This window comes from Chenopodium album, chromosome 7 (assembly GCF_948465745.1).
Source record: "Chenopodium album chromosome 7, dcCheAlbu1.1, whole genome shotgun sequence".
NCBI lineage: Eukaryota > Viridiplantae > Streptophyta > Magnoliopsida > Caryophyllales > Amaranthaceae > Chenopodium > Chenopodium album.
In genome coordinates this window covers 66,221,214-66,242,543 of record NC_137840.1, presented here as the reverse complement: position 1 = coordinate 66,242,543, position 21,330 = coordinate 66,221,214, and the positions used below count along the sequence as shown (strand labels likewise).

The 21,330-nt window shown below is 32.6% G+C and overlaps 2 pseudogenes; both read left to right on the top strand.

Annotated features, from left to right (window-relative positions):
• LOC145640515 (heat shock cognate 70 kDa protein 2-like) lies at nt 1-3,282 on the top strand (annotated as a pseudogene).
• Nucleotides 3,283-4,586: 1,304 nt separating this feature from the next.
• Nucleotides 4,587-16,195, top strand: LOC145640514 (heat shock cognate 70 kDa protein-like; annotated as a pseudogene).
• The last annotated feature ends 5,135 nt before the right edge of the window (nt 16,196-21,330 follow it).

Sequence of the window (21,330 nt, the reverse complement as noted above, 5' to 3'; positions counted from 1 at the left end):
ATGGGAGAAAAAGGAAAGGCGCCTGCTATAGGTATCGATCTCGGGACGACATACTCGTGCGTGGCTGTATGGGAGCATGGCGCAGTTGAGATTATTGCCAATGATCAAGGTAACAGGACAACGCCGTCTTGTGTCGCCTTTACCAAAAATGATCAACGACTTGTAGGTGATGCTGCTAAGAACCAAGCACCAGTCAATGCTAAAAACACTATATTTGGTGTGTTCTTTATTCTTTACAGTCTATGCATTTAAGGAGTTGATTAGAGTAGATAATCGGACAACTTAATTATTGTAATAGTTTCATTCCGCTTATGGGCTATGATGCAAAAATCATGAAGTACTTAAATTGTTATTTTTTTTAATTCATGACTATGTTGTGTATATTTATTTTGATCTCCTTTGGTATGAAAATGAATTAATTTTCTCTTAGTGCTGAGAATTTCTTTTACAAATGTTATTTTTGAGGATGACTGGATGATGGTAGGCTTGAAAAACAGGTGCAGATCAGTAAACTATTAGTGGTAAAATAGTGCTAATATCAAGCTGTTAAGGACTTAATTAGTGACTAACAAAACCAGAACAAGGTTTTCTGACAAAATTTTTCTGCTAAGTTGTTTCTCCATTATTTATTTGTTGGGAATTTATAGCTACATACATGAAATTGTAATAGGATATCCGAAAAAAGTTGTCACTTTTCCTATGATGGGATGGTTTATGGTTAATATGTCGTGACTCGTGACCCTCCTAGCAGAAGATAGATTGAATATCATAGACATTGGGGTTGTGTGTCATGTTAACAACGAAAGTCTGAATTTGGCAAAAGAACAGCTTCTTTTCAATCTTTATGGGTAATTTGGTTCTTTGTTAACTGGAATTAGTTCAATGGTTAATTTTAATAAGACAAGATAGCAATACTTCAAGGGTCTTTGTAAGTTGTTTCATGCATGTATGCCACAATTTAGTATGCATTTGGCCTACTTGAGACAGTAATTAACTTCAGAGAATACTGTTCTGTGAGAAATCGATTCACATCCTTTGTTTCTATTGAGCTATTCGTACTTGATTGTTCGATTTAAACAGTTGTAGCAACTTTGTTAATTTTTATGACATGAATCATAGACATTTCCCCTGTTTTATAGCTCCTGTATACTATGCATAGGTAACAAAAAACTGTTGTGCACATTTGTTTTCCAAAGGGGTTAACTGAAATTAGAATGGCATTTTATTAACATAACTTTTACTAATCAGTAGGATGCAATTTATGGAGATGCCCCAGTTTCTCATTGTTTCTCACATGGCATTTTCGTATATAAACCAACAACTTTATTCAACTTTATTTAGCTGTGGAGCCCACAATAATGAAAAAGTTGTTGATTTATTCACGAAAATGCCCCCATGAGAAACAAATTTCGTTTCTCACCATGAGAAACAGGGAATTTCCCCAATTTATGCTAGTCTTATGTACTGCTTATAAACAGTTTTTTTAGCAGCTGTTTTTTTTTTTTTTTTTTTTTTTTTTAATATATTCATTTGATGTTTATTAATCCTCATCCTAAAATATGGCCTTAAATTTCAATTGACATGCGAAGAGGCTCATAGGAAGGAGCTTCAATGATGAAAGTGTATTAAAAGACATTGGACTTTGGCCTTTCAAGGTTGTTGCTTGCTTTGGTTCTAATAACGAGAAGAAGCCAATGGTTGTAGTTAACTATAAAGGCCAAGAGAAGGAATTTTCTGCCGAGGAGATATCTGCAATGATCCTGTCAAAGATGAAGGAAACTGCTGAGGCCTATCTTGGTATGAGTGTCAAGGATGCTGTTATCACTGTTCCGGCTTATTTCAATAATCTGCAGCGTCAGGCAACTAAAGATGCTGGAATCATTGCTGGTCTAAATGTGCTTCGCATTATTAATGAGCCAACTGCAGCTGCATTTGCTTATGGTCTTGACAAGAAGGCTTCTGGCAGAAAAAATGTGTTGGTTTTTGATCTTGGTGGGGGTTACTTTTGATGTCTCTTTGGTCGTTATCGAAAAGGAGTCATTTGAAGTGAAATCAGTTAATGGAGACACTCATCTTGGGGGTGAAGATATTGACAACAATATGGTAAGTCATTTTGTGGAGGAGTTCAAGAGAAAGTATCGAAAAGACATCAAGAAAAATCACAAGGCTATGGGCCGTTTGAGAGCTGCTTGTGAGGTAGCTAAAAGAAACCTTTCTACAACTTCTTCCACACTTATCGAGTTAGATTGCCTTTTTGATGGAATCGATTTTTCTTCGTGTATGACTCGTGCTCGTTTTGAGAAGTTGAACATGGAGTTATTTAAGAAGTGTATTGACATAACAGAGAAATGTTTGATGGGAGCAAATATGAGAAAGAATGAGGTTCATGAGGTTGTCTTAGTAGGTGGCTCGAGCAGGATTCCTAAGATTCAACAGATGTTACAGGACTTTTTTGGTGGTAAGAAGCTGAATAAAAGCATCAATCTAGATGAAGCAGTTGCTTATGGTGCTGCAGCTCATGCTGCAATGTTGAGTGGAATGGAGAATAATGAGTTCGTGCTTACTGATGTAACTCCGCTTTCTCTTGGTATTGAGAACAGTAATGCAGAGTTGTCTGTGTTAATACCAAGGAACACTCCTATCCCAACAAAAAAGGAGAAGTTGTTTCATACAGTAAAAAAGAATCAGTCTGAAGTGTTGTTTAGTGTATATGAAGGCGAAAGGATCACAGCTAGAGATAATAACTTGCTGGGAAGCTTTGAGCTTTCGGGTGTTCCTCCTGCCCCAAAACGGAAGAGTTGTATTGATATCAATGTTTGCTTTGAAATTGATTCTGACGGAATCCTGAAATGTGATGCTCAGGAACTGAGCACTCTGAAAAACAGTGGAATGACTGTCAGTTATCACAGTGGCCGATTGTCAAGGGAAGAAATTGAAAAGATGATAAAAGTTGCAGAGAAGCTCAATTATGAGGATGATCAAAAAAGGCGTAAGGCAAAAGCAAAGAATGATATGGAGAACTATGCTCATGAAAAGAGGCGCTTACTGAGATGTGATGCTGATAAGATTGGCAAAAAAGATCGGAGGAAGGTTGAGGATGCTATTCAACAGACATTGCAGTGGTTGGATTGGAATGTTTTAACAGCGGCTAGTAAATTTGAAGACAAGATGCTGGAGCTTCAGAGCATCTGTGATCCTATCATCGCACAAATGCAGCTCCACCGTGATGATGCTCGTGTTAACAAGACTGCAGAAAGGGTTGAGATCATTGACAGTGATTAAGAATTGATCTAATGAATGCACAAGCTGTAGGTTTTAGTACCAAGATTGGCAAGAACTAACTGATTTTAGCTTTTAATTAAACTCAATTGCTAGAAATACAGGTATGATTGCCATTTATTTTTGTGATCTGGTGGTTCCAGCATTATATACATTCTCATTCTGCTGGTTTCTTTGTATGTATGTCTCTGACCTTAATATCATGTTGAATTCTTCACATATGTAATGCTCTAAATTTCTGAATTTCTTATGTTTCTCATGTTTTTTGTACATCTACTTAGCCACAATATTGTGTCTCATGGTCCTTGAAATCTACTAGCTAGTTGTCTTACTACTACTTTCCTTGGCTATCCACTCATTTACGCGCTTATTTAAGCTCAAGTGCTGGTGGGAGGTGGCTAATCGAGGTTCACCTTTGTTCAACGCTGAATCATCTGATATTTTGATGGTGTGCTAGAGTGCTAGTTTAGCATGTAAGGCTCCAGATAATTATTACTGGTGAAAATTGAAAATTGAAAGTTGTGCAATGTATTCCACAGGTTATTGACTCATAAATTTCCAACACTCTTTTGGTGGATTACAAATTTTCAAAACATCTCTTGATTGATGGCTTATTTATTTCCAAAACCTTCACTTGTTCAGGGTCCAAAAAGATACTCCCTCCGTGTTTTTTTAAGTGATACATTTTTCATTTCCGGCCGTGTTTTTTTAAGTGATACATTTCCTTTTTTGGCAAAACAATACATTAAAATATTATATCTCTCTCCTCTCATGGCCCCCACCCAAACCCACTACTACTTTTTTATTATATCTTTCCTCTCACATTCATTACTTTTCAATAAATTATTAACCCCACTATCTTTCTTTAATAATTTTTTAATACTCCACTACCCCACTTACCTCTTATTTTATTTAAGTCAATTAAATTGCCTAAAACTATGTGTCGGTCAATATGTATCACTTAAAAAAACACGGAGGGAGTAATTTTTTTTTAAAAAAAAAGTAAAAATAATTATCTTTATCTGTTTTTAAGATAATCTTTTTTAGGGAATACAATAAAGATTTTATAAAGATAATAGTATTTGGTGAAGATAGAGATAATAACCCGGCACTGCGGTAGTGCGGTGCATCTTTATTATATCATGTTGTAAAAGTAGAACTACTTGTAAACCAATGCAAAGTAGAGCACTATATAAATTATACGCAAGTAACCTGGCCTAAACTATATTATACAGATCGAGTTGATAAATTACAAAAAGTTCACTTTGTATTTTCTTTTTGAGGGTATTATTAATCGATTGATAATAATGGGAAAATCAAAATCACTAGGGGAATGGCCGGTAATCGGAATCGATCTTGGTACAACTTACTCTTGTGTTGCAGTTTGGCGTCATGATCGTGTTGAAATTATAACCAATGATCAGGGTAATCGTACGACACCGTCTTGGGTCGCTTTTACAGATACTGAGATGTTTACTGGTGAAGCTGCTAAGAATCAAGCTTCTTTCAATTCCACCAATACTATTTTCGGTTTGTTCCTTTCTCTATCCAGCTTCTCAATTAATAGTCTCAATTAAAGTACGTATTTTAATTTTGCAATATGATTACTAAAAAAGTGGCTAATAATAATGTAATATCTTTATTTGGATTAGCAAAATTCAACTTTGCTCAATTATAAAAGTTATTCTGTCAAAACAAATTCAACTCTCTAAGTTTTTTCTAAGTATTAGTGACTTTTAACAGATGCAAAGAGGCTTATTGGTAAAAGATTCAGTGATGAAACTGTACAAAACGATATGAAGCTATGGCCTTTCAAAGTTATAGATGAAGAAGACACGCCGATGATTAAGGTCAGTCATAAAGGTAAAGAGAAGGTATTCAAACCCGAGGAGATATCTTCAATGGTCCTAATAAAGATGAAAGAAATCGCCGAGGAGTTCAGGAGTTGTTACAGAGTTTCTTCGACGGAAAGGTGTTCTGTAAAAGCTTGAATCCGGATGAGGCCGTTGCATATGGAGCAGCTGTACATGCCGCGATTCTGAGTGGTGTTGGTAAAGAATTGGTTTTAGTCGATGTCATACCTTTGTCTCTTGGTATAAAGGTCCTAGAACAAAATAACCGTGATTTCAATGTTTTTTTCCCGAAGAATACTACCATCCCAGCCATGAAAATAAAACAGGGTTGTGAAACTGTAAGAGACAACCAAACAAGAGTAGATATCGTAGTGTACGAGGGCGAAAAAAGCTTAGTTAAAGATAACCATTTCTTGGGTATGTTTACAATTTCAGATCTTCCACCCTTACCAAAAGGGGAAATAAAGTTGGATATATATTTCAATATTGATGTTAATGGCATTCTTACTGTGTCTGCAACGGAAACTCGAACAAAGCAAAAGAAGCAAATCACCATTCTCAATCATCAAAGGTGGACTACTGATACTCATACTATTGGCAACATGATGGAACAAGTAAAGGATGATTTTTTGGGAGGATTTTTGAAAAGAATTATTTCAAAGTTTTCGTTTTGGAAGAATAACAACTGATGAACAAAAGGCAGGATGCCATTCAATAAACACCACTATTGTTTTGCTTTTGTGTAACATCACTATTAATTCTATGACATTATCAATTCATATTGCTTCATCTACACTATACTTAAGGGCATGTTCGCAATTACTTAATTTCCTTCTCTCATAAAATATTCAATTCAGTTCAGTTCCAATCAGTTCAACTCAGTTCAGTAAATGTGAACAGGCCCTTAGTGTCCCTCTCTTGCCGTGCAAACAATAATGTTTAGTTTGAAATAAAATACACTTAAATATTAGGTATGTATTCACTCAAGATCGCAACTTGAGCAAGCAATTTATAATGTCTCCAAATACACATATTGACATATACACTAACATTCAATCAAACTTTTTTTTACCAGCTTTTCCTTGCTTAGCTTGTAAAGTAGTGGTAACTGGTAAGAGGGTAAAGCCTTTAGCCTTGGTACAATTGTTAAATCAAGGGAGCTGATTGAATATACTTTTGTGTGAAAGTCATTTGATTGGTACCTAGCTATTTTACACAATTAGTTATCAATCAACAATTTTTTAACAAATATTATTGTAAACCTTTACCATGGTAACTAAAACATTTGATTGGTAACTATTTACACAAATAATCATTGATCAAAATTTTTTGTACCATATTATTGTTTAAAGATTTTACACAAATATTTTTTATTGAATATACTACACTTAAAATCAAGTCCATTGAATAATGAATACACAACTTATAAAAACCTTAAGTCACCCATCTGGCCTATCTATCTCTCCCTCTCACCAATTTCTACCTACCAAATAATTTTGTCAATAATTCTTTTTTAATTTTTAAAAATGTAATGTTAAAAGGCTAAGATGAAACAACTAACATCATCAACGATTCAGATTAATTAATATATATTTACCATAGTTGATGACTATACTAGAAGCTTCATTACTTTTGTTATTTGATTGGGTCCAAGTTTTGACTCACTAACTAACAATTTTTATGTCAATTAGGTTAATTAATTAGTTAAGTTTCATAATGAAATTCCATTTTAAGTTCGTATTATATGTTTTTGAAAGGAAAGGAAGGTTATCTATTATGTTTAGTTGGAAGTAATTTAACTTCTACCATGACAAGTTTAAGCACTTCTTCGACCACGACTAGTTGATTTCAATCGAGTTTATTTCAAAGCTACAATCGATTAATAAATCAATATTTTTATTTATTTCTTAGCTCCCTCAATTGCATTGATACAGATTGTACATTGCATAATATATATATACTCCTACAATAACATCGATAAGGTCAATTAATCCATGATCATACCATATATTATTGTAGGTGTTTTCCACTTTAAAGAAACTTGAAGTTCAATAACATCATTATTTTCAATATTTTCACAAACTTGAAATTCAAGATTTAGGGCTAGTATATAATTTAAATTGCCTTCGGCCAATGCATAGTCATGCTTTGGATTAGCTCGCTTGCCCTAATGGAGAAAATCCACTAGCAAATAAAGAACCTAATCAATTATAATGCTCGTCAAAATTAGCTAATCATTCTTGATTAGTTGATTAATTTGCAAACGGAGAAACTTTTTTTCCCTATAGAGTTCAAATTCTTTAAAGAAGAAAAAATAAAAATCAATCATGAATAATTATTTAAGATTAAATATGTAAAATAACAATAAAAGAAAATCAAGAATATTACTTGCAAATTAAAAAAAATAAATAAATAAATAAATAAAATTGATCACCAATGCTTAATTGAATAATTGCTCACTGTACTATAATTAAAATTTAATTCTAAAACTAATATCCTTTCTTATACACATATCAATACTTTATATATATACACAAAGTACCTAAATTAAATCGATCAACAAATAGATGAAACTACATATTCTAAAAATAAACTTTTTCAAGAAATATTAAAAATTACAACGTTTACATTAAAGATTCCACTAATTTTATTTGCAAGAAATACTCTTCATAACAACTCTAAAATGACGTGGTTCACAAGGAATTTGTAGAACACCTTGTTGATGATACCCGAACTCTTTGGCGGAAACGCGTAACAATTCAACGATACAAGGATGATTCATCCAACCAAGAGGCACCATAAATCTCTCTTCTTCTTCCTCACTTTTCCCTACCAAAATAGGCACGTACCCTCTTTTTTTAGCTTGATTATGTCTTTGATGTTTACTCTTCTCGTCATCCTCACAACATGATGATAATCTTGAGTATCGAGGAGGCGGCTGAGATTGTTCCTTCTTCCTTACTATCTTTCCGATCAAACCCTTCATTATTATTATTATTATTGTGGATTAACAATAACATTGAAACTTGAAAGAGAGAGTAATTACGAAGTATGTGTTTACTTTTTTGGTTCCTTGAATAATAATGCAATTATTACATGTATATTTATAGTGGCTCTAAATTAGATAATTTTTTATTGGATAGTCGGTTGTCGTTTTCTTGAATTAGTGGACACGTGTAGGTTAAAAGTTAATTAGTTTGAGAATATATTTGAGTCAAAGATATAGAGCGGTGAAATACAGTCAACAAAATCTATGAAGCCAATCAAAAGACAAGTAGGGTTGCTAGAAATAGAAACTTCTAATTTGAATTCGTTATACATGGTGTATTAGCATAAATATAATAAACGATCAAAAGGTATAATTCTATTGAGGAAATAAATTATGAGCCATGAGTTCTAAATTAGAGCATTTTTTGATAAATAATTTCGAGTTTTATTTTGTTGTATATAATCCCAACCCAAAAGATGCACTAGAAGTCGATCTCGACATAATAAAAAAAATAAATAAATAAAAATTGTTGACATTAGTTATTCTTAAATATTCTTTATTCCAAGATGTTAAAATTCTATCTTAAATGAGGTTGAACAAGTATTTTAGGAATTTTGCTCGTTTGAAAATTTTCTCTTGTTTCCCCCTCTAGTGAGTCTTATACTATAGATATAAACAGATTATCTCGTTTTTTTTTTTATGGAAATATTGTTTTGTTTTATTTTTGACGGGAATATATATTTATTTATTTTTTAATTATAATTACGGAGTAATAGCAATTTTACTGTTAATATTGTTAACAATGTAAACATTATCCTGCCCTTCAAAAAAAAAAAATGTAAACATTATCCAATGCTACAAATTTATAATTGAGCTTGTAATCTGTAAATAATGGTGAATATCAAGTAAATTAATTGGCAAAGTTTCAGGGACTATTTAAGATTCAAGAACTCAAGGTGTACATAAAATCTTAATGTGTCAATTAGCTTAATTAATTATTTAAATTTTTATGAGTTTTAATTGAAATTTCATAACGAAATAGCAATTATGTTTAGGTTTTGTTGTTGTTGGAGAATACCCTTGCAAATTAGGGGGGAAATTGGGAATCCTACGTACTTGGGGTAAGAAATTGAGTATCGAACCTCTTACACAGGGATGAAAGGAGAGCTTTCAACCAACTTGGCTAACCTTGATCCTCATGAAATAACACCAATTATGTCTAGTTGGAAGTAACTATATATATGTAACAAATTGATCGTACATATTTGTGTAGTGTCACGCTGTCACAACAAGTTAAATTCCTTCGGCCATGACTAGTTGATTCAATTCGACCAAGAATATTTCAAAGCAACAACCGATCAATGTTTTCATTGTATATCCCCTCATCAAATTTTATGTTGCATAAGCGAGTCATACTATGACTAATTCAGGTGTATTCCCATATTGAAGAATGTAATTGAAATAACTTTGCCTTTTTTTTTCTTTTTCTTTTTTTTTTTTTTTAAATAACTCTCCTTTGAGCTTGTATATATTAAATCTAAATTCTCCCCCATTCGAATCCTGTGTTTAATTAAATTAAAGTTGCCTTTGGACTACGCAATTACACATATTCATGCTTTGGATTAGCTTGCCCTAATAATAGAGATCGATAATCACTAACAAATAAAGAAGCTAATCAATAATAATGCTCGTCAAAATAAGCTAATCATTGTTCTTAGTTAATTTTTATTATTATTTATTTGATAAATTACTTTGTTAATTAATTTGTAAACTTTGGGACCTTTTTCCAAAGTAAAATATATAAAAGAGCACTTGACCAAATAAGAAATATAATATAAAAATTAAATCAAAGAAAATTTAAAAAATTACTTGTAAATAATAAAAGAAAAGTGATAACCAAGCAATAATCACTGTATCGATCTTATAGTACTGATTAAAATTCAATCTATATACTATAACACTTTCTTATACATATATCAATAATCTATATACACAAAGTACCTAAATAAAAAACATAAACGAATAACAATATACTACATCTTCTTGAACTAATTTTAAGGTAACAAAGAAAATTACGGTAAAAATCACAGCGTTTACATTAAAGATTCCTTAAATTCTATTTGCAAGAAATACTCTCTATAACAACTCTAAAATGTTGCGGTTCACAAGGAATTTGTAGAACACCTTGTTGATGATACCCGAACTCATTGGCTGAAACGCGTAACAATTCAACAATACAAGGATGGTTCATCCAACCAAGAGGCACCATAAATCTTTCTTCTTCTTCCTCACTTTTCCCTACCATAATAGGCACGTACCCTTTCTTTTTAGCCACTTTATCATGTCTATGATGTTTGTTCTTCACTTCATCCTCACAACATGATGACAATCTTGAGTATGGATGCGGCGAACACGATGAAAATTGCTCCTTCTTCCTTACTATCTTTCCGATCAAACCCTTCATTATTATTGTTGTTGTGGATTAACAATAATTATGAAGGAGAGAAAGTAATTATGCGAGCGATAATGTGTTTTTTTAGGTTGCTTAATTGAATAATAATGCAAGTATGTACATGTATTATTTATAGTGGTTTTAGATATGTATATCCTTATTGGATATAGTCGGTTGTTGTTTTCTGGTATTATTGGACACGTGTGGGTTAGTTACAAGTTCAAAAAGATATTTAAGTCAAAGATTGGGCATTGAAACATAGTCAACAAAATTCTACTAAAGCCAATCAAAGACAAACTTTTAAATAAAATGGATCTTCAGTAAATAGAATACAAAGGCCAAAAGTTGTTCTGTAATTAGTTATCAGAAGGTGCAAATCATACAATGTTCCTCTTCAAATTCATAACAACCTTAAAGAACTTCAAAACTTTTCTGCTAATTACGTTGCAGATACTCAAATATTAGCTCAAAAAAACATGATACGAAAAGGTGATCATTCTACAACTCTCAGCCAGAGGCGGAGCCAGCTCGGGACAAGGGGGGACAGCTGTCCCCCCACTTTAAAAAAAAAAATTAGATAAATATTATTTCATGCGCTAAAATAAATACAACATGATAGATAGAGCAGTGGTAAAGCGCTTCTGGAGTAGGTCGCTCAACCCGGGATCAAAACTTTCCATGCAGCTTTTTATTTTATTTTTTTATTTTTATTTTATCTTTTTTTTTTGGAAGGTTAATTTACCTTCCATTTTTTTTACAATAAAGTATATTTATAATAAAGAACAATGATAAGTGCATTTAATTACCTATATTATCTTATGTTCAAATTTGTCAAAAATTCAAACCCATATGTAAATTTTTTATAGACCCTTCGATATTTAAATACTACTACCTCCGTCTCCGAAAGAACGACTCATTTGGCCTAATTTTAGTCCCAAAAGAATGACCCATTTGGCCTAATTTATGTCCCAAAAGAATGACCCATTTGCATTAAAACACCCACCAATTTGCAATAATATTTGTGCAAAATTAGCTTCCCCATATAAAAATTTGATTTTCCATGTAATTTTATTACTTTCTCTCTCTATTTTTTTTACAAACCCTATCTAAATTTATTTTTTCAATATACTTTTACTTCTTTTTATTTAACTTTCCTAATATACCCGCATAGTCAACCCAAATGGGTCGTTCTTTCGGGGACGGATCGGAGGGAGTAATTATGTACCATCATAGGAGGAATAATTAGTTTATGATGTTAGATTCTTTAATAAGTATTTTGGATGTTGTAAAACTTTAATTCTTTAACCTTTTTTTTTTTTTTGACAGAATTGTTTAACTAATTATGTATTCAAGTATTGTTTTTTTTTTTTCAACATATATTTTTGTCAAACTATGCGACGTTCATTTGTCCCTCCGGATGGAAATTCTTGGCTCCGCCACTGCTCTCAGCTAACATAAGTCAAAATCAAATTAAAGAAATCACACACATTTGAGATTGTATAAGAAGACCCAGAAAACAATTTAGCTAACGAATGAAATTACCTTTAATTTGTCCACTAAATTGCAGTTTTGACTTCTAAAAGTACATCTATAATTTACTCCTAGAAAGTGCATTCACTGACTTAAGCGTCGAAGGAACGTTCTTGGGTCAACCCCTGAGTTAACTTACTTTCTCGATCTTTCTTGCAAGCGTTGCTCTCAGACACCCTTGCAAGGGGAAGCTCGAGTACGTTTGGACATTGAGTCTTGGACATCTTGTTACCTAAATTACTCTTACTCACTGAGGAGATCAGAGTTCTAATTTCAGAAACAGGTAGATGGATTAATGGATTTAATTACTTTTCTATCTTACACAATGCCCATCTGTCAAACAGGTCTAGGCCACACCCACCACGATTGTTCACTTTACAAGTTTAGAGGAGGTTCCATCCCAAAATCATATGGCAATGAAGGGAGTAACCCCTTAGCCTTATAAAGTAGACACAACTTTCTCTTTTCTTCTGTTTTATGCTCTTTTAATGTGGGACAACACTTTCACTCACATGTTGATCGGATTTTCTCATGGCTCAACACCATCACTTATAAGGTTTATACTAAAATAATCTCTATCCCCAATTATCCCCAATTGCACTAACTTTATCTTACAATGGCGCATCCGCGTTTTTTATGAATAAAATACTCCCTCCGCCCCATTTGTTAGTCATTTATGCCATTTTTGGTGACTCAAAATGTTAGTTACATTTGCTTTTTTCAAGTACCATTAATATTATTTTTTTTACCAAAATTCTCTCCCATTTGTAAAAATATTTGTGCAAATTTAACTTTCCCATGTACTTTAATTACTTTCTCTCTTTACTTTTTTGCATATTCAATGTAAATTTACCTTTTCAATATACTTTTGCTACTTCTTATTTATTTTATTAATTTCCGTAATTTTCTATCAATAGTGACTATCAAAAGGGGACGAGGGAATAACATTCTACTAATTTCACATTACAAAAAAATATTTCATAAAACTACCCACTCAAACATTTCCTTAACTTTGTGTCTATTTCAATGTATCAATTAAAAGAACACGGACAATTATACTCTCTCCTTTTTTAAATACTTGCTCCACTTTTCATTTTTGGCCTTTTTAAATACTTGTTTAATTTCTTTATTTAGAATGTTTTTACAATATTTAATTTAATTTTTTCAATTAGTGGGACCCAAATTTTTTACATTTAGATTCTCTCTCTTTCAATTTTCCTTCCACCTATCCTTCTACTTCTATATTATATTAATTTCTCCAATTTTTCCTAAAACTCCTAGCTTGGAGAAATTGAGTAAGTATTTAAAAACGGAGAGTCTAAATAGTGAAAAAGTGAAATGTATCAATTATTTTGAAATAGTAAAAGTATTCCCTTAAGTTATGAAAAGTTAAATGTATCACAAGTTCACAATCAAGGGTTGGTAAGAAAGGGAAGGGAAATCAACAAAAGTACAACACCTAAACGACGTCGTGTAAGTGTTGGACATAGGATAGAACTCATTTTGGCGCTAGTTCATTTATTTCACTGTTTATATTTTCCTTTAGAAGCCAGACTGCCAGAGTATATTTTTGGTACTTCATCTTCCTTATCTTCGAATTGCAATTAGCCCAAAATTACAAATTTGCGGCCTAATTTACTGTATCTGCTTATAAGGTATGTTGTTTATCTAATTGCTTTTCTTTACATCATCTAATTTTGTCATACTTCAAGTCTATTTGTTTGATAGTTTGCTAGTAACTGCTTAGTTAGGGTTTTAGATTATCATTTTTTTCCCTTCCAAAATCATATCTTTTGCAAAATTGTATGGTGTTTATCTTTCTGTACGTCATTTGGCAATTGTCACAGTTCAGTTTTACTTGTTTGTTTGTTAGTAACTGCTTAGTTAGGGTTTAGAGTATTTAATTTCTAATTTTGCCAAAAGTTCAATTTTTACACTTGAATTCAGCATAATTTTGCAATGCTAACATCCTACTGTAAATTGGCGACTATAAATTTTATTCAACAATATTCTCCCCTTTTATTTTGTGTAGTTGCTGGTTTCGCAGCTGTCTTGATAAATGGGAGTAAAGGTAGGAGAATGGCCAGTTATCGGGATCGATCTTGGTACAACTTACTCTTGTGTTGCTGTTTGGCGTCACGATCGTGTTGAAATCATAACGAATGATCAGGGTAACCGTACCACACCATCTTGGGTTGCTTTCAATGACTCAGAACGCCTAATTGGTGAAGCTGCCCGGAACCAAGCTAAGCCTCGGTGAACGCCTCGAATACTATCTTTGGTTGATCCTTATTTCTCTTTTCCTGCTTATAATGTTTACTAATACAAGTATTTGGTTATGATTAAGTGTAAGGACTTAGTGATGAGCTTATATAGATTACAAAATGTATGAGCAAACACGCATGCTTATCGTTGTATAAATAAGTATTGATACACGGATATCAGATGCTCTATCTAACAATATTCTGGTATAAGTGATATTGTCTTATTAAACTTTGTTTTCTTTTATTATTCATGTGCTGGGAGTTTTGGTAGATATGAATTTTTTTAAAAAAATTCTGTCCTATTGAGTATGGGATTGTATAATTCTTTAGATTCTTCTTTTTAATACCCTTTTAACAAAATTTTGGACATGATGATCAATGGCAGATGCAAAGAGGCTTATGGGTAGGAGATTCAGCGACGATACCGTACAAAAGGACATGGGATTGTGGCCATTTAAGGTGAAACCTGGTACTTGTACAGGAAAAGAAGATAAGCCAATGGTTGTCGTCAACTATATATAAGGGTGAGGAGAAAACATTCACTCCTGAGGAGGTATCTGCAGCGGTGCTAATGAAGATGAAAGATATTGCTAAGGCTTTCCTAGGAGCACCAGTCAAGAATGCTGTTATCACTGTCCCTGCTTACTTTAATGATGCTCAGCGTCAGGCTACTAAAGATGCTGGTACCATTGCAGGGCTGAATGTTGTTCGTATTATCAACGAGCCAACGGCTGCTGCCATGGCTTATGGTCTTGACAAAAAGGGCACTTGTAGCAGTGCCAATGCCAAAAATGTCTTAACATTTGACCTTGGTGGTGGGACATTTGATGTTTCCTTGGTTGCTATTAAGAAGGGTGAAATTAAAGTCAAAGCGGTAAATGGAGACACCCATCTTGGCGGAGGAGACTTTGATAACAGAATGGTAAGTGATCTTGTGGAGGAGTTCAGGAAGAAACACAAAAAAGATATCAGTGATAATCCTAGGGCGCTTGGAAGATTGAGAGCTGCTTCTGAGAGAGCAAAAAGGCAACTTTCCTCAACTACCCAAACAACTGTTGTAGTTGATTGTCTTTTTGATGGAATTGATTTTATGTCAACTATAACTCGTGCACGTTTTGAGAAGCTGAATTTGGATTTGTTTCAAAAGTGTGTTGAAATTGTTGAGAATTGCTTAATTGATGCCAATGTGAAAAGGCATGAGGTTCATGATGTGGTTCTTGTCGGTGGATCAACTCGAATAGCATAGGTTCAGCAGTTGTTGCAAACCTTCTTTGACCGAAAGGAGCTCTGCCAAAGCGTGAACCCAGATGAGGCCGTTGCTTATGGTGCAGCTGTCCATGCTGCTGTGTTGAGTGGGGTGGGTAAAAGTAATAAGGATATCGTTCTTGTGGATGTCACACCTTTATCAATTGGTCTTAGAAATTTTGATGGGAATATGGTTGTTCAGTTTCCAAGGAATACAACCATTCCTGTGAAGAAATTTTCGAGCTGGAAAACTGCAACTGACTATGAAACAAGCTCAAAATTTACAATTTATGAGGGTGAGAGATCCGTTGCCAAAGATAACAATTTCTTGGGTGAGTTCCGTATGTCAGGCTATCCTTCTGCACCCAAAGGTGCCATAAAGTTTGATGTCTGCTGTGATATTGATGTTGATGGCATTCTTACCGTATCAGCAGTGGAAACAAGCACAGGAATCAATAACCAAATCACCATCCTCGATCACCAGGGGCGGCTTTCAAAGGAGGACATAGAGAGGATGACAGGAGAGGCTGAAGAATACAAGGCTCAAGAGGAGTACTGGGAAGATAAAGAAAGTTGTAACTGAGGTTGTATGTCACTAAGAAGGTCAACAATGCATATATTTTAATTGCTGGAAGGGGTTCTGATGTTATCAACTCTTTTAAGTTTGAGAAAGTGGATGATTCGGAAAGAATGGCAAGGCTTTATATTCCAGTTTTAAGTGGATTTGTATATTTGGATATCCAAGTGTCAGTTACCAACTTCTGACTATTTTGCTTGACAGCATTACTTGATTTTTCAGGTAGAATATTGTTATCTGTCATTTCAACTTCCGACTATTTTGCTTGACAACATTACTTGGGTCTCCTTAGTATGCTGTTATCTCACTTTCCTATTGCTTGGTGTGATTTTAATTCATATGCTACGTCGAATTTGATAGAAATTTTACAAATTTTGAGCTTTAATTGCTAGTTTAGTCAGGTATTATTCTTAATACTCGTATTAGGACCGTGTTAGGCTTGCTGGCCAAAGTTGACCTGCAATTGTTGATTCAATTATTGTTGCCATTTTCAACTTATCACTAGAATTCCTATGAAAAGTGCAGTAATCAATTAATTTAGCCCTAACCAAAATCTCTGCAGGTAATGATAGTTCTTTGTACATCAAAATAACATTTTCTTCTTCATGACTAGAGTTTAGCACTGCATTGCATTTCTTGCTTCTCTTAAAGACCTTTAATTACCTTCATTAGTACTGTTTTAAGTTGATCAGGTATCCTATGAAATAATAGAACATGAAATGGTAGATAAAGTCAGACCATTTTTGGCATTGATGACTACCAACTTGTTATGCAGTTATGCTTGCACCAGGCCTTAATAAATGAAATATGTCGAACTGACTGTTCCTTGATCACATTACCTGTAGAATTTTTTGTTAAGTTAGTTTGACATTGGATAGTGTTAAACCAAGCAAATTACGCACTTATTAAAGCATTTAGTACTTCACATTAGTTTGATAGGCATAAGCAAATAAATATTGTTTTGATTGTTAATCCTTTTTTGGCTGTTTGAACAGGGGCTTAGCTAAGTAAAATGCTATTTTATTAAAGAAAAAAAAATATTATAATATAACTCACAAATATAGAACTCAGGGTGGAGTGATGATATTTTAGGAGAGTTGTCTAGATTCTGCTTGAATAATGTTGCAAGTTGACTATATTCTAGAAAAATCAAGAGTATTGTTTTAGCAGGCATGTTTGTTTATGATTGGCCAAAGAAAGAAGAGCTTACATGGGGATGAAGGTACTTGAAACAATTGAACCTTGTCGAAATGATATATATAAGACTGACTATCAAGACCTCAAGCAGCAGATCCTAGAAATTAGAGAGAACAAGGAGCTTGATGATAGAAAATTAGGCAGTTCCCAAAAAAACAATATTTTTCAAAAAAAAAAAAAAAAAAAAAAAAATTCAGAAAACAATACAGAGAAGTAAAGTTCTACTCCCTTTGTTTGGAAATGACAAAAGACAAAGGGAGTATTTCAAATTTGTTTAGAGTGATTATATATAAGAGTGCTTCTTTAATTTTTCAAACTTAATTGAAATATTGAAGAAAATTTAACTATTAAACATTAACAAAGTATGTAATTAAAAAATCCTTGAATTTGGGAATTTGCTATTTAATTGCTACTTATTTTAATTTTTCGAATCAAAATATTACTAATTATAATGAAAATTAAATGTGATTATGTTGAAATAAACATTATAATATTCATCCCTCATTTCCAATAATGGTTTAAGAATATAACTTCTTCTCAACCCTATAGCCACAAATCTGTTAGGGTTGTATTTCTTGATACCTTCGTTCCACACAAAACTCACTGCATCCTTAAATGAAGGATCTGATATCCCATTTTTGCAACTTATATTCAAATTTAGATCATTTTTGGAGCTACATACTATCACCATATACAAAACAACCTTCTTTGGTTTTCAAAGATACCGTTCCAACTCCACCATCAACCCATTCTCTATGAGTTGCCCATATAATAGTGAGTAATTTGTCTACCCTTTGATGAGCGACGACCAAGCCTGGAAGATCAAAAGGCGCTAACATAACCACCTTATCAATAAGACTTGTTGATCCCGCACTTTTTATCTGACTTAGAGATGGGTCTGTCAAAATGAGCCTAAATATAGACTGAATATAAGAATCATTCATAGTTTGATGAGATCCTAACATTGTCAATGCTTGGTTATATTTCGAGACAAAAAATGTCGTGTTTCCATTCTCTTTAGCTAAAGAAACTAGATGGGAATTATATTCACTGGAATAGGGGTTATCCGGTTTGAAATAGATTTCACTAATTATGTTTGAATGTCATAATCACCATTTGATAGATCTACCAAAAAGTAAGGTACATATAAAATTGCTTGAAGTGAGGCATACTCATGACAATCATTTGAAATGTCATTGAAAACTATTAATCAAAACAATACTAATCCATTTACTTTTCCTTTGATATGTGAATATGCATAAAAACAATTTTTTTGATATATCAGTTTTCATACCTAGAATCTAGTTTTGATCAGTATTCTAAATAAATACGGCTTAAAACACATTCTCATATTTTTCACCTCTAATTATTATTCAAAAGTACGAAATAGTTGTACATGCACAAAGAGGGCGCATGTTAAAAGCTTAATTATATGTAAAGACTTACCTTTAAGAAACTCTGTTCTAAGTATTAGTGGAAACTCCAGTATAATTTCATCGCCATTAACCCAACTATTAGATATGTTTAGAAAACTACCTGACCAACAAAAGAAAACATTTGAGCAGGAAATAAAAAGTATGTTTCCCTTTCTTTGATGTACTCCATTCAAAAGTCAGTCTCCTCTTTCTTTGATATAATTCATGATTTTGCATTATCTAATACTTCCTCCGTTACGTATTATGTGCAACATTTTCCATTTTGGAATGTTACAAGTTATGTGCAACAAAAAAAAAGTTTCCTTATATAGTAAATTTTTTGAGTAAATTTACTAAAAAACCCTTACTTTAATCCAATTAACACATTAACTACATGTTATTAACTTATTAACCTAACTTAATTAACCCTTAATTATAACACTAACACATGGATTTTAAAAATGTTTATCCTATTTTTACCCTAAAAAAAAAAAATGTTTACCCTATTTTTGAAAAAATATATATCTTGAAGATATAATTAAGTACAACTCATTTTAATGGATAAATACATAATTTTATTATTATTATTATTATTATTATTATTATTATTATTATTATTATTTTTTTTTATAAATGACATTATTTTATCTCATTTCTTACCTAATTCTTTCTGTGAAAAATTATCTACAATGGTTTAAAATATCTTAGATATTGGTATATTAGTTAGGAAAATCATTAATATCATAATTGATAGTGTTAATTTTATTGTACGGAGTAGGTAGACTCGAGATGAAACAAACTCACCCAATATTAAAGTAAAGTACGGGTATGTTCATATTTACTTAATTTCAATTCAATTCAGTTCAGCTCTTAATTTCCCTCTCTCATAAAATATTCATTTCAGCTTAGTTCAGTTCAGTTCATCTCTAATCAGTTTAGTTCAGTTCAGTTCAGCTCAGTTCAGTAAATATGAACAGGCCCTAAGAGAGTGAAAAGATGAAGCTTAATAGAGTTAGCCCGAGAGATTATAGACATACATTCTGTATACTTTTAGTTCAATGTCAAGAATAATTTGGTACTCTTAAATAGTGCTACGAGTTAGCACGAGAGATTATAAACATACGTCCAATATACATATACTTTTAATTCAATGTCAAGGGTACTTTGATACTTTTAAATAGTATTACTAAATTCAAACTTAAAGCTTACCAGCATTATTATTGTATCGTTGTGTCACTTCCCTCAATCATGCACCACTGAAGTTGACATCCTAGAAATATCACAGTCTTCTTCTTTCTTTGCTTGATAGAAATGGTTTCTTAAATTCCTATCTAATGGCGAGTTTTACTTTTTACCCCTTTAGATCGAGATTGATAAAATAAATAAAGTAATGTGTTTATTGAATACCTATGCCCATTACCTATATACGAAGTATATACGTAGTAGTTGAAGATGAGCTTGAAAGAAATGACCGGAAGATTTTAGAAATTCCTCATTCATTATTGATCCATAATATTCTATTCACGTACTAATAATGAATGTTTTTTTAAACATTAAGCAGCATAATAGAAATGCATCTTTAAAAAGGTAGGAACAAGCAGCAATGACGACTTACTATTTTTTAATTGCCCTTTCATCTTATTACCAATTCAGCAATGTTTACACATCATGAAATAATTTAATAATGAATGTTTCCGTATCACTTGTTTTAGCTTTGATTGTTTCACAGTAAAGTACTCTTATATAGCAGTGTAATGCTTTAGGGGCTGCTGCCTGCTGGGCTCTGAAAATTCAAGCCAAGTTGTAAGAATACAGCATATCTGCCTGAATGTGATGAAGGAAATTGATCTTAATTAGTTAATTCCATAGCAACTATTTATAATAGGACATTCTGTGAGAAACTACTTTTTAAAGCATTTTTTTTTTGCGATAAACTACCTTATAAAAAAATGTTGTAAAAAACTACCTTGTAAAAGCTAAATGTTGTAAGATACTACTCTTGGTCGGAAAGTGAGAGTTGACTTAATTTTTCCGGCGTTGACCAATACATGTGCTGGTCACGTGAAGTTTAATTCATCTTTCCTCATTTTTTCCCCTAATTTTCCCCGAGCCTATCCATATAATACCCAAGATGAATTAAATGTCATGTGACCGGCACAGGACTTGGTCAACGCCGGAAAAATTTAGTCAACTCTCACTTTCCGACTAAGGGTAGTATCTTACAACATTTAGCTTTTATAAGGTAGTTTGTTACAACATTTTATTTATAAGGTTTTTTCTCGCAAAAAAATTGCTTTAAAAGGTAGTTTCTTACAAAATGTTCTTTATAATAAGACACGTAAGAGTGTGTTTTATTATATAAATATAAGCTTTTATTTGTTTTTAGGCATATGAGATTGTATGTTTCATATTAATCTGTATGATTGGGTAAGGTGTTAAAATATTAATTCTACTAGCTCCTGGTACTCTGGTAGTAGCTAAAATTCGGAAATGGATGTTAAAAGTCTTGTTTTAAACGCAGGAAAATAA